Source organism: Ambystoma mexicanum, chromosome 2p (genome assembly GCF_040938575.1).
Source record: "Ambystoma mexicanum isolate Mex_15411 chromosome 2p, UKY_AmexF1_1, whole genome shotgun sequence".
NCBI lineage: Eukaryota > Metazoa > Chordata > Amphibia > Caudata > Ambystomatidae > Ambystoma > Ambystoma mexicanum.
Genome location: NC_090923.1, coordinates 327,745,483 through 327,758,232, shown reverse-complemented (window position 1 = coordinate 327,758,232; position 12,750 = coordinate 327,745,483).

Genomic DNA, 12,750 nt, shown 5'->3' with positions numbered 1-12,750 from the left:
TTGCCACCTGCCTGGGCCTCCTTATCCCAGCCTTCCTGAGATAGGCTGTTCTGTTCTTAAGTTTCAATTCCGCAAAGCTACTGTTCGCTCCTTCTATTGGTCTGACCATGGCTCTTCCTGGCTTACGTTGCCTCTGCTGAGTTTGGATTCAGCCATCTCTTCTCATTTTAGCTGGAATACGAATCCTGTCCTGTTTGGCCTCTAGTAACCTGAGTTAATTCTGCTTTCGTGTAAAGTGGACTTGCACTTATATAACATGCTTTGTTGAGGTAGATATGTATAAGTGGTGCTTGCTGCGGTCTATCTTCTAATAAGCATAGCAAGGCGCACTGTTCTCTTAGCTTCTTGCGGTTTCAAGCATATGGACAGGCATTAGCTGGTTGAATATCTTCATCCTGTTCGCGGCTTAAGTTTCTTTATATTTCAACATCGTCTCTCCTACTAAGTTCACAATGTCCTTATTCATGGCATTTAGTTTCTGTGTGTCACCTTTTTGGTTGTCCTTTCTTTCATCTGTGAGTCTGTCTGGGCCCTCGTGTCATCACCATTTGTCTTCAATTAAGGCCTTTGAGTTTCTTCTGGTACAGTGTTTAAGTAATCTTCATTTTATTTAATTTGCTGGCAGGGTTTTCTTAATGGGTACCTTAGTGTCCATGGTTGTCTGGTTATTGGTACTTCAATAGGTATTGTTCTTTTGATAGGTACTGGGCAGAGCCCTACTGCGGCTCTCTGCTGGTTTATTTGCTCATCGTACGTCACATATCTCGGTGTGAATGTTCCTGGTACTTCAAAATGGGCGACTGGAGTGCAGGCCATATTTGGGACCTCCTCTACACTCCCCCCTCTGGTCGATTCATCAACCACTTCTGCTTCCTCTTTTGGATGAATCTTACTTGGTTCTTCTGTATTCATTTCTTCTTAATCTTCTGGGTTTGTACATGATGGTTTGAAGAAGTCTCTTTGGAATCAATATTTTTATCACTCCGCTCATGTTTCCTGCTGTCCTTACATGTTCGTCTTTGTTCCATGTCATCAGCTGACATTGTCCGTTTTGGCTGCAATAAATCAAATCTCCTTCATAATTTCTGCATTTCCTGAGATAAAGAAACTTTGTACCTTCTGGCGCATGCTCGCTGGCCTTCACAAAGTCTCTTATTTCTTCATCAGTCATATCTCTGGGCTTCCTTCTGGGTTTGACATCAATCATGATCTTCATCCCTATGGCTTTGTTCGCAGTTTTCTGGCATTGCAAAATTATTATCTCGATGACACAAAATCCTAGTAATATAATAACTAGCAAGGCTCCTAGGAACTTGAATGCATCCGCAATCCATTGTGGAACCCATGAAAACAGTGATCCAAACCAGCTGTCGTCATCAACTTCATTGGTTTCATTGATCATCTGGTTCTGTAGGTTTGTCAGCATACCTATAGCTTCTGTTAAAGTTCAATTTTCTTCATCGTGAGAAGGTATATATGTGCAACATGATTCTCCAATTTTTGCACAAACTCCTCCATCCATAGCGTGATCATGTCAAGTACATATTTGTTCTGGAGAGTCATCAGTCGGATGGCTCTTAACTCTTCCTTGATCGCATTGAATCCTTTGATTGTCGTGTTGATGGTTTGCAGTAACTCCCATCTGGTTATCTGAAACCATGTAGTGTTTGCTCCAACCTGAAATCTTGGCATTAGAATTGTCATGAACACTGATGAGGTGAGGCTGAATAGCCTGTGTTCATATGGGATTGCATGAAATGCTTCTTCTGATTTGGCAGAGAAGTAATTCTCTCTCTTCATTCGAGTTATCAGTTTCACAGATCTCCTCTTCCTCAGGTGAGCTTCTGCTTTCGGGAACTATCAATATTCAGGTCACTTTTCAGGATCACTAATGCTGGAACGTGGATATTCACTATAGTGCATATGCTTCCCCAGTTTTTTGGCAGTCTGATGTATGCTTTGGATCCACATGCCTAATAATGATCTATGATCACTGCAGTCCCATGAGTCATTCCTGGAGCTAAAAAAATGTGTCCACAGTTCCGATTCTCTCCCATCTTCCTTGTGCCATTGTTCCTGAAGCACAATTTCGGACTTTCTATTGGCACTATCTGCAGGGGTCCTCCTTTGTCTTCGACCCATATCAGTACGTTTGTAAGCTTTGGCCATAGTGGTTTGCAAAGTCTTTGTGAGTTTTTGATGGCTTCCTTGCAGGTTCTGAGGACCATCCATGCTCTGCAGATCACTACTCCTTGCTCCCATCCGTCTGGTGAAAGCACTGTTCCCCAAATCTGCATTTGTTTTTCCAAATTTGAGCCTCTGCTCGAGTTTTCCCCTGGACGTTTAGTCTTGGGTTCACTTCCCATTTTATTCCTGCTCGTTTAACTCCAGGCTTCTTGTACCTGATCACATGATTCCTAGTATGAGCTCTGTTTCTCATCTTGATGTCCTGAACATAATCATCTTCATCAGGATAAGCTTTTTATGTTGCCCATATCAACGATGCATCACTTCCCATGAACTGGCCTCTGGTATTGCACATTGCTATGTGTCAGAGACAGTGTGCTGTTGGGACATCAATTTCTACAGCCACAAAGATCTTGGATTTCCCCATGCTGTACGGTAGAAGTGCACAAACAAAGCATTCCCCTTTGAATTTTTGTCTTCCAACTTCCTTCATGTGCTGGTACCAAATGTTGTTTCCTAAATGTGCTGTGGTATCCAGGTAGTCGTTAAGTTCATTATTATCTTCATGCATGCTTCTCTTTATTCTTAAGGTTTTCCTATAGTTTGCTATAACTACATGTCTGAATGCCTCTATAGGGCTTTTTCTTGTTGGAGGATCCTCAGGCATCCTGGTCAATGGTGCAGGTCTCTTCATCTGTGCCATTTGAGTGGACAAGAGTCTGGCAGCTCTTTCCTGGTCCTCATGCTTTTTTTCTCTGCTGCGTGCAAGTGCCCATGCCAACCACCCTGACACTGGTCCGGTATATGGCTGTATTGTAAACCTGGTACTTGTCCCTTGTGTTAGAATATGTGTGCTGGGTAACACAGTCTCTGTCGTTTTGTTCTTCAGTTCCTCTTATCGTTTCCTCACTCTGGCTATGTGCGGGTATAGGAAGTCTACTAACATATGCGGAGAGTTGTTCTGAGGCCGCTTCTGTTTTCTTAAGGGATTCTGATATGGCTGCTTCTGTTGATCTGTCTCTTAATTCTTCTTGTTTTCTCCCACTATCTCCTGTGAAGGTTTTTATGGTAAGAAGTCTCATCTTCTCTGCTGCTTTCATTTGTGGTTCTGTGGTCATTGACACTAGGCTTGTTTCGTGTGCATTCAGTGTGTGTGTGCGTGTAGTTGTCAGTGTTTTTTCTTCATTCATTTCATGCCGACCCTATCTCTGGCTTTTCTGCTCATTCGTTAGCATAAGTGTGTATATCACTATTACTCACGTTAATTTCAAGTTCATTTACTCTACCATCAGATTTTCAAGGTACTGGAATGACTATATAGGATCTGGGTGCTCTTGTGGGTTTCATGCGTGTATCAGGTGGGTGCACTGAAAATGGAATGCTTCGTGCACCTATAAAAAATGCAGTTCTGATCGTTAAGGACAGTAAAATAATGATAAACACAATGCATAAGTACATTGTGGTTCGATATGTGAGGCGAAAGCATTTCCTTCCAGAGAAGCAGGGGTGCCTCTCTGCTTGTGGGAGGACCAGGTTGCTGCTCTTGAACCCCATCTCGATCATTTACCCAATGTAAATTTTGTTGTTCCCCCACCCAATATCGTTCTTCGAGTTCTGTGTCAAAAGTGATAGGTGATTTACAAGTGTCCCCCTTCCTGCGAGTGACAATTGTCCCTTAATGCAGGATACAGTTCCTTTGCTAAACTATGGGAAAAAATAGATTAAAATAATACTTTGTGAATCACTTTTATTGTGCATGTTCAAAGTACATGAGCTCCCAGTCCACCCCTCGAACCTGCTTCAGTCCTGAGGACATGTTGGAAACTGATCAGTATGAAAGAATAGGGAAAAAATAACTACAAACATAACAAATGGAGTTCTCGTCTCTGCTCCCTCGATCTGTCCCTCGGCGGAAAGTGTCCTCAGAATCTCCAAAAATAATCTATCTGATGTTTGGAAAGTTCAACTTGGAGTATGATTCCATGCAGGAGCATTCCCATCTGTGCGACTTTAGCTAGATCTCTGATGAAGGTGAGGACGTCAACTTCGATGGGTCTCCCCACCAATTCTGGAAAGTCAGTAACTAGAGAAAAAGGACATTGTGCGCCATTCTGCTGTCTTCTGGTGACAGGGACATCTGTTCTGTCCTCTTTGGTATTCGGGATCATATGTTTGTTCCTCGATGTAAACAATGTCTGCACTGTCCGTTTGCGTGGAGTGTGACCAAAATGATTACTTTATTTAAAATATGGCTTAAATGTTCAGTGTTTGCTGGGTCTCGAAGAAACGTGATTGTGTCTGTCATCCTTCCAATAAGAGTTGGACAGTCTTCGATTATGCGAAAGAACAGTGTGTTGATGAGCTCATCTATTTCCGCCTGTGTTGGGAGCATTTGATTCCATCTCACTGTACTCCGGGAATAGGATGAATTGTTCGGCAATGACAGTAAGCAGTTGTCTTATTATTTTTTCGTTTTCAGGATCTTGGAAAAAGTCTGTGACACTTGTGAGCCTCCCTACCAGTGACGGGTGCGATTTTAGCACTAGGTTGAAATAGGTGACCACGTCCATTGTGATGTCTCTATCATAAGTGCTTCCAAACAAAGTCTCGGTTTTGGATGAATCGGTATACTGTATCTGTTTCCAATGTAGATATCCTTGGTCAAATTTTGTCATAGTCTTTTTTTCCCATCACGGCTTAAGTGTGCCTCAGTTCAAAGTTCAAATCAACAAAACATGTGGCTTATATGCCCAATTTTCTTCTTCACCCTGCAACTAGGATGCACAGAGTGTCTGTTTTTATGTCCTTCTCCCCTTTTCTGCTTAGAGGAAGTGTCCAGGTTAAGCCACAACTTGCAAAAAGTTCTTTGGCCCTCATTACAACCCCGGCGCTAAACCATGGCGCTATTAGCACCATGGTTGGTGCCGGTGTTGTAACGAGTCTGCCATGTTGGAATGGGGAAATACCGCCCCATTCCAAGGTTGGCGGGCCCATTCCATAGGGCTCAATGGGACTGGGGAAGGCGCTAAGTACGGTACCGCAAATCGCGGTACCGTAATTAGCACCGAGGTCCCTTTGCGGCACCCTACTTTAACGGCTGGTAAAACCAGCCATTAAGGTCGGGTCCCGCAAAGGGACCTCATAATCAGGCGTTAAGGGTTTAACGGCGCCGACACCTTTTACGGCGCCGTTAAACCCTTAACGCCAGGGTTGTAATGACCCACTTTGTCTTTACTTTGCTGGTCATGCATCCTTCTTCCTCGTCATGGATCTCATCTGCACGTGCTGTGGTTCTTCCCTGTTGTCTGTAATCTCTTTGCGGTACGGTGCAGGCAGGGGGTTCCTCCGATGTATGGCTTGATATCACCCAGGAAAATCCAAGCTCTTCTTCCTTGTAGCTTGACTGCGGATGGAGTAACGTCTTCAACTGTGAACAGTCCATTGAAACTTGGCTCGTCCCACTTTTTCCTTGTATGGTTTCTCACCAAGACGGCATCTCCAGGGAAGACGAGTGGAACACGTAGACCTTGAGCTGAGTCTGGTGAAGTGTCTCCTTCTGTGTACTGTGCTGCACTGCACCCTTTTCGTAGTTACTGCAGCTGGTATGAAATTACAGTAAGGCAAGCTGTCATACAGTTCAGATAGTTTTGCATTTCAGATCCTAAAACCTCTCCTGTTGACCGGGCATCACATCTAGCTCTATCTCGGGGTGTGAGGGGAGTTCTCATTCTTCTTCCTGTGGCTATCTCGTGTGACGTAAGATGAAGGTCGGAGCCAGGTTGGTTCCGAAGGGTATACAGTGCCAGTGGAAGGTAGTGCAACTATCCCTTCTTTAGAGTAAGCTTCAACTTAGCTATCCTTTCCTTTAACAAGCCATTGAGCCTCTCACAGATCGCATTACCTTCTGGACGATACGCCGACGGGAACTTGTGCTTTATATCAAGCAACAAGCTAATCTGCTCGAACACTGCATTAACAAAATGAGCCCCTTTATCTGATCTCATGACTTCACACAACTCCAACCAGGGGAACAGTTCCCTCACTAAAAATTTGGCCGCACAGGTAGAGTCTCGGTGTGTACATGGACCTGCCTCAATCCATCTAGAGAATGGACACACCACAACAATTAAGTATCTGTACCCATTACATACTTGAATCATGTCGACGTAATCAACATGCACGTGCTGAAAAGGCCCATTTGGCCTGGGGATGACTCCTCACATTACTTTTAATGTGTGCCCAGCGGTGAATTTCTGGCAGATTATGCAGTTCACCATAAAGAATTCAACATGCTCAGCTAAATTCGGTATCAACCAGTCTTCCGCGAGCATTGCTGCAAGATTCTCCTTTGTCATATGCGCCGGGTAATGTAACTGCTCCAGCGCTATTTTTAATAGAGCTACAAGCATTACTGGTTTACCAGTGCTGTCTTGTCACCACATGCTGTCAGAGAGGTTTAAAGAACAAGATAGACGTTTCCACATGTTTTTCTCTTCCTGTGGTGCCTCCCCTTGGAGCTCCATCAATTGTATTTTCCCAAGATCGTTATAGGCTTCCGATGTTGCCCATGCAACCATTATCTTTTCATTGGTGCACGCCACTTCCACTTCCATAATCGTCTCACTTTCGGATGCCATATGCTTGGCTTCCGTGTCTGCTGCGTGATTTCAGCATGAAACAAAATCTGGCCCTTTAGTGTGGGTGTCGCATTTCACGACTGCTATGCCCACTGCGAGCTGTAGTGCCTTAATCAGCGTGTCCAAATACGGCTTTGTGCTGCACTGGCGTGCCATCCACTCAGAGGTAGCCTCTCCTTTTCCAGTGCACTAAGCCTTTGTGCACTGTTGACATCACATAGGCGGAGTGTTATGGACTTGATGTTCGCGCAGAGTATAAATACCTCCATCCCCAAGTACCACACAGACAACACCAGAAATACTGCCTGTGCGGTCTTTGAGGCCACAGGTAGTAGTCCATCGGGCCTGATTCGGGAACAGCCAGAAGAACCCCTTGAACGCTGTAAAGCAAAGGATTATGAAGTTATGCACAGAACAGGAAGAATAACAGAAGAACACAGGTAACTTGGCACTGCTTACCTATGTGTACAAAAAGGTTGCCCAGAGATGCGAGGAAGGACTGGACCCCAGGGCAGGAGCTGTATGAGGTCAGGAGTATGGACAGGTAAACACCTAGCGTGGGGGCCTGAGGCCAGGTTTCAAGACAGAAAGACGTGATCCGTAGAGTAATCAAGGAACGATACCGTAGTCAGACAAACAAGAGGACCAAAGTTCGAACAGTAGGGTGAGGCAGAGCAATCCGTGGGACAAAGCGCAGTTCGGCAACAGGAAGTCCAAAGTTCGAACAGTAGCAGGGTGAGACAAAAGCAGTCCGTGGAGTAAAGCGTAGTTCGGCAACAGGAGATCCAAAGTTCGGTTTGTAGAAGGGTAAGACAAAGCAATCCGTGAAACAAAGCGTGGTCGAGGAAAAACAATCCGTAGGTCAAAAACGTAGAACTCAGCGTCACGTGATCCAGGAGGAAAACAGCTGTGAAGCAACGCTCCTTGTTTCCGGAAGCCTTTTATACAATGTCAGGAGTCACGTGATACGTGACACGGAAGCGTTGCTGCGTGGTGGAAAATCACGTGATCCGTGACGCGCGGGTCTCCGTGGGCAACGCTTGGCGTTGTGGCGAGATGTAATCCTCCAGTTCAGCTGCCAAGAACGTGAGGGGCGATAAACGCCGGGTCTGCCATGCTGCGATCCAACAGGATGGGGAAGGGCAAGGGATTGCGTGAGCCAGGGTACGTGTGTGGGGTAGTGGGAGGGACGGAGGCCGAGGGCGGAGAAAGAGCACCTGTAGGAGCTGCACTCGGTGCGGGAGACAGAGTCCCCCCTCAAATGCCCATGACCCCGTGGGAAGGTAGGGCAGTCCCTATGAAAAACGGGCAACAAGAAGTGGGGCATGGACATCATGGGAGGGAACCTAAGAGCGGTCCTCGGGACCGTAACCCACCCAGTCCACGAGATACTGAAGGCGACCCCTGTGAAAGCGGGAACCCAGGATAGCACTAACCTCGAAGACATCCGGAGAGGACACCGAGACAGGGGTGGGTGGAGCACTGACACGGGTAGGAGCAAGGCAAGACTTGAGGAGAGAGGTATGAAATACCGGGTGGATCCGCCAAGCAGGAGAAACAGCAAGGCGGAAGGCCACAGGGTTCAAGACCTTAGTGATTTTGTAGGGACCCACAAAACGGGGCAGCAGTTTGCGACACCCAGGGATATGTAAGTGCCGGGTCGACAGCCACACCCGGTCACCCACGCGATATGCAGGGGCCACTGAACGCCTCCGGTCAGCCTTTGTCTTCATCAACGTTTGGGCCTCACGGAGTTGGACAAGGGTCTGAGCATGGACATCCGCCAGGTCGCGAACGCAGGCGTTGGCAGCAGGGGTGGCGGAGGAGAGATCAGGGAGCGGGAGGGTGCGTAGATGTTGACCATACATAGAATAGAAAGGGGAGAAACCAGTAGCTGAGTGTCGTGAGTTGTTATATGCGAATTCAGCGAGGTGGAGCAGATTGGACCAGGAGTCTTGGTATTGAAGGGTCAAGCACCGCAGATACTGTTCCATGGCTTGATTCACTCTCTCGGTCTGCCCATCGCTTTCTGGGTGATAGGCAGAGGAGAAGCGAGCATCAATACCCAGGAGCTTGGTAAGGGCATGCCACAAACAGGAAGTAAACTGCGACCCGCGATCCGATATGATGACCTGCGGAAGACCAAAGAGACAAAAGACCGTCTTGAAGAATAGGCGGGCCAATGTTGGGGCCGAGGGTATGCCGTTACAGGGAATGAAGCATGCCATCTTAGTGTAGGAGTCCACGATAACCCAGATGGTGTCATAACCTTGTCTGCGTGGCAGGTCCGTGACAAGATCCATGGAGATAGTATGCCACGGTCGGGGGGGAATGGGCAGTGGCTGGAGTAGGCCCAGGGGGCGTCCTCTACATGACTTGCATTGGGCACATATCAAACAGGTGTTTACGTAGTTCTCTATATCCCTTCTCATGGACGGCCACCAGCACAACCAGTGTAGCAGATCCAGGGTGCGTTGCTGCCCTGGATGACCGTTTATGGCAGCATCGTGAGACCAGGCAAGCGCTTGGTTGCGCACATCGCACGTGGGAAGGAACAACTTGCCCTGGACAAACGGCAACCCCTCCCGAAGTACAATATCCCATTCCGTGAGTGCATGTGGGTGTTGGGAGACCTATTGTCTAATGGCGGTAAGCAGTGGCTGGGATGGTGTACACAAACAAATAACATGACCCTTCACCAACAATGTGTCTGGAAACGAAGACAGTGGTTCCCCCCCAGGAGAGCGGGATAGGGCATCCGCCTTACCATGAACAAGACCTGGCCTGTGCTTAACCACAAAATCAAAGGCAGCGAAGAACAAGTGCCAACGCACTTGTCTGCTATTCACGCATTTAAGAGAGGCCAGATCTTGTAGGTTCTTGTGGTCCGTGTATACTACTGTCTGGTGTTTCGCCCCCATGAGGTGGTGTCGCCATGATTGGAGGGCGTCCTTGATGGCCAACAGCTCTTTCTCGGTCACTGTATAGTGTGACTCGGCTACGGTCAACTTCCGTGAGTGATATGCTACCGGATGCAAACTACCTGTGGCTGGACATGGCTGGGACAGTATGGCACCCAGAGCGAACGAGGAAGCGTCTGCTTCTATTACAAACGGGAGGTCTGGGTCAGGGTGCTGCAACACAGGGGCAGAAACAAACCTGGATTTAAGTGCTTCGAAAGCCTCCTGGTGTACAGAGGACCAGGCGAAAGGGACAAGAGGGCTGGTCAGCGCAGTCAGAGGAGACACAATGGAAGAAAAACCGGCGTTGAAACGCCGGTAAAAGTTAGCAAAGCCGAGAAAATACTGGAGTTGTTTGAGGTTGACAGGGACTGGCCATTCCGTGACAGCACGGACCTTCGACTGATTCATGGATAACCCTCCAGGGGTGATGTGAAAACCCAGGAATTCCACCTCCCTCTTATGAAACAAGCATTTCTCGGGCTTGGCGAACAGGGCGTTCTTCTTGAGGCGGGAGAGGACCTCTCTGACATGAGCAATATGTTCTTTCAAGGAGGACGAATAGATCAATATGTCGTCCAAATAGACCACCACGTACGTATCCAGGATGTCAGAGAATACGTCGTTGATGAAACGCTGGAACGTTGCCGGGGCATTACAGAGCCCGAAGGGCATCACGGTGTATTCAAATAATCCCTGTCGGGAGCAAAATGCCGTTTTCCATTCGTCTCCACGCCGCATGCAGATTAGGTTGTATGCCCCTCTCAGATCTAACTTGGTAAATAGGGACGCCTTTGTCAACCTGTCCAGTAGCGTGGAGATGAGCGGAATGGGGTACCTGTTCTTTACGGTGATAGCATTTAACCGTCTATAGTCTACACATGGGCGCAGATCGCCTTCCTTTTTTGGGACGAAAAATATAGGACTGGCAGCTGGAGAACAGGAAGGGCGGATATGACCCAAACGCAAGGCTTGCTGGATGTATTCTTTCAAGGCCCGTTCCTCAGACTGTGATAACGAGTAGATCCTACCCCTTGGTATGGGAGCATCCGGGAGAAGATCAATAGCACAGTCGTAGGGTCTGTGTGGAGGTAGACCTTCCGCTGTGACTTTGTCAAAAACCATATGATAGTCGTGGTAGTCCACGGGAATGCCTGCCATAACAGCTCCCACGGTGTGTGGTGACGTGGTGTTGGGAACTATGTCCCTGATACTGGAGGAAGCCACATCACTGAGGATCCTGGCGGGAGAGGAGAGTGATTCTGGTTCTGTTAGGCAGAAGTGCTGCAATTCTTCCGACTCGAACGTTACTTGTCCCGTTCCCCAATTAATCAAAGGGTTGTGGTGCTGTAACCAGGGGATACCCAAAATAACACCGAACTGTGGCGTGGTGATGAGGTCAAATGACAGGCTCTCCTTATGAGTGCTCTGTATCACTACTTCCAGAGGTGCAGTTTGGTGTTTAATTGGACCAGAGGCCAAGGATGTCCCATCGACTGCTTGCACTGGTTCCGGGTGCTCCTTTTTGATCAGAGGCAGATTGAGACAATGGGCTAATGCGATGTCTATAAAACAACCCGTGGCCCCGGAGTCGATCACGATCTGAACAGCATGGACGATCTCCTGGGTAGGTTTCAAAAGGGCATGTACCACAACCGGTCTGATAGGACCGAAGGCGGGTTCAGTGGGGGTCGTGGACAGGCTCGCCGGTGCCCCCTGTATCATGGGCGAGCCTTCTGAAAACCCGACGCCTTGTTCTTTGGTCATCGGGGGCATTCCCTTACGTAGTGTCCATTTAGCCCGCAGTAAAAACAGGCGTTGTCGGTTCTCGGACGTTCCCGTTCGGACTGTGTTATCGGGCTTCGAATTCCGCCTATTTGTATGGGTTCGGAACCGGCGGGAGAAGGGACCGGGGTTGACTGGCCGGCAAACGTGGTTTCTGCCTTCCGTTCGGACCTCCGGACGTCCTCCTGTAGTGCAAGGTCTACAAGATCCGTAAATACAGAGGGAAGGGCAGGAACCACTGACAGAGCGTCCTTCATGGTGTTGCATAAACCTCGGTAGAACACGATCGCCTTTTTTTCCTCTGGCCAGGAAGTTTCAGCGGCGATCTGATTATACCGGGTGATGTACTCAATAAGTGTTTGCTTTCCCTGTGAGAGATCTAGTAATTCCAGGTCCCTTGACTGGGCCTTGTAGCGGGTGTCAAACACTTTAGCCATCTCCGTTATGAGAAGCTCGAAGTCATATAAAGCAGGGTGGTCATTTTCTAGCAATGGGTTTGCCCAGGTAGCTGCTACTCCAGAAAGATGAGACAAAAGAAAAGCGGCCTTTGTGACAGAATCGGGGAAGGCTTGGGGTCTGCACAAGAAGTGAAGTTTGCATTGGTTTATGAAGGTGCAGTATTTCCGTGGGTCACCCTGATAGCGTTCTGGGGCAGCAAGAGGGAAAGAGGTTGGAAGCAACACAGGAGTGGGTGTGGGGGCCGGAGCCGGGGCAGGCTGGACTGGAGGGGCAGGGTCCCCGAACTCGGTGTCTGCAGGTATAGGATAACGTGTGCTCTGCAAGGCGTCTAGGCGATGGTGAATGGCGGTCGTGGCTGCGGCCATGTCGGTCCTAAGGGCCGCTACGGCCTGCATTAGAGCCGTCACTGGGTCCCCGGCGGAGGGATTCATACTCTGAACGGCCAAAGGCTTCACAGTCTGTTATGGACTTGATGGTCGTGCAGAGTATAAATACCTCCGTCCCCAAGTACCACACAGACAACACCAGAAATAATGCCTGTGCGGTCTTTGAGGCCACAGGTGTTAGTCCGTCGGGCCTGATTCGGGAACAGCCAGAAGAACCCCTTGAACGCTGTAAAGCAAAGGATTATGAAGTTATGCACAGAACAGGAAGAATAACAGAAGAACACAGGTAACTTGGCACTGCTTACCTATGTGTACAAAAAGGTTGCCCAGAGATGC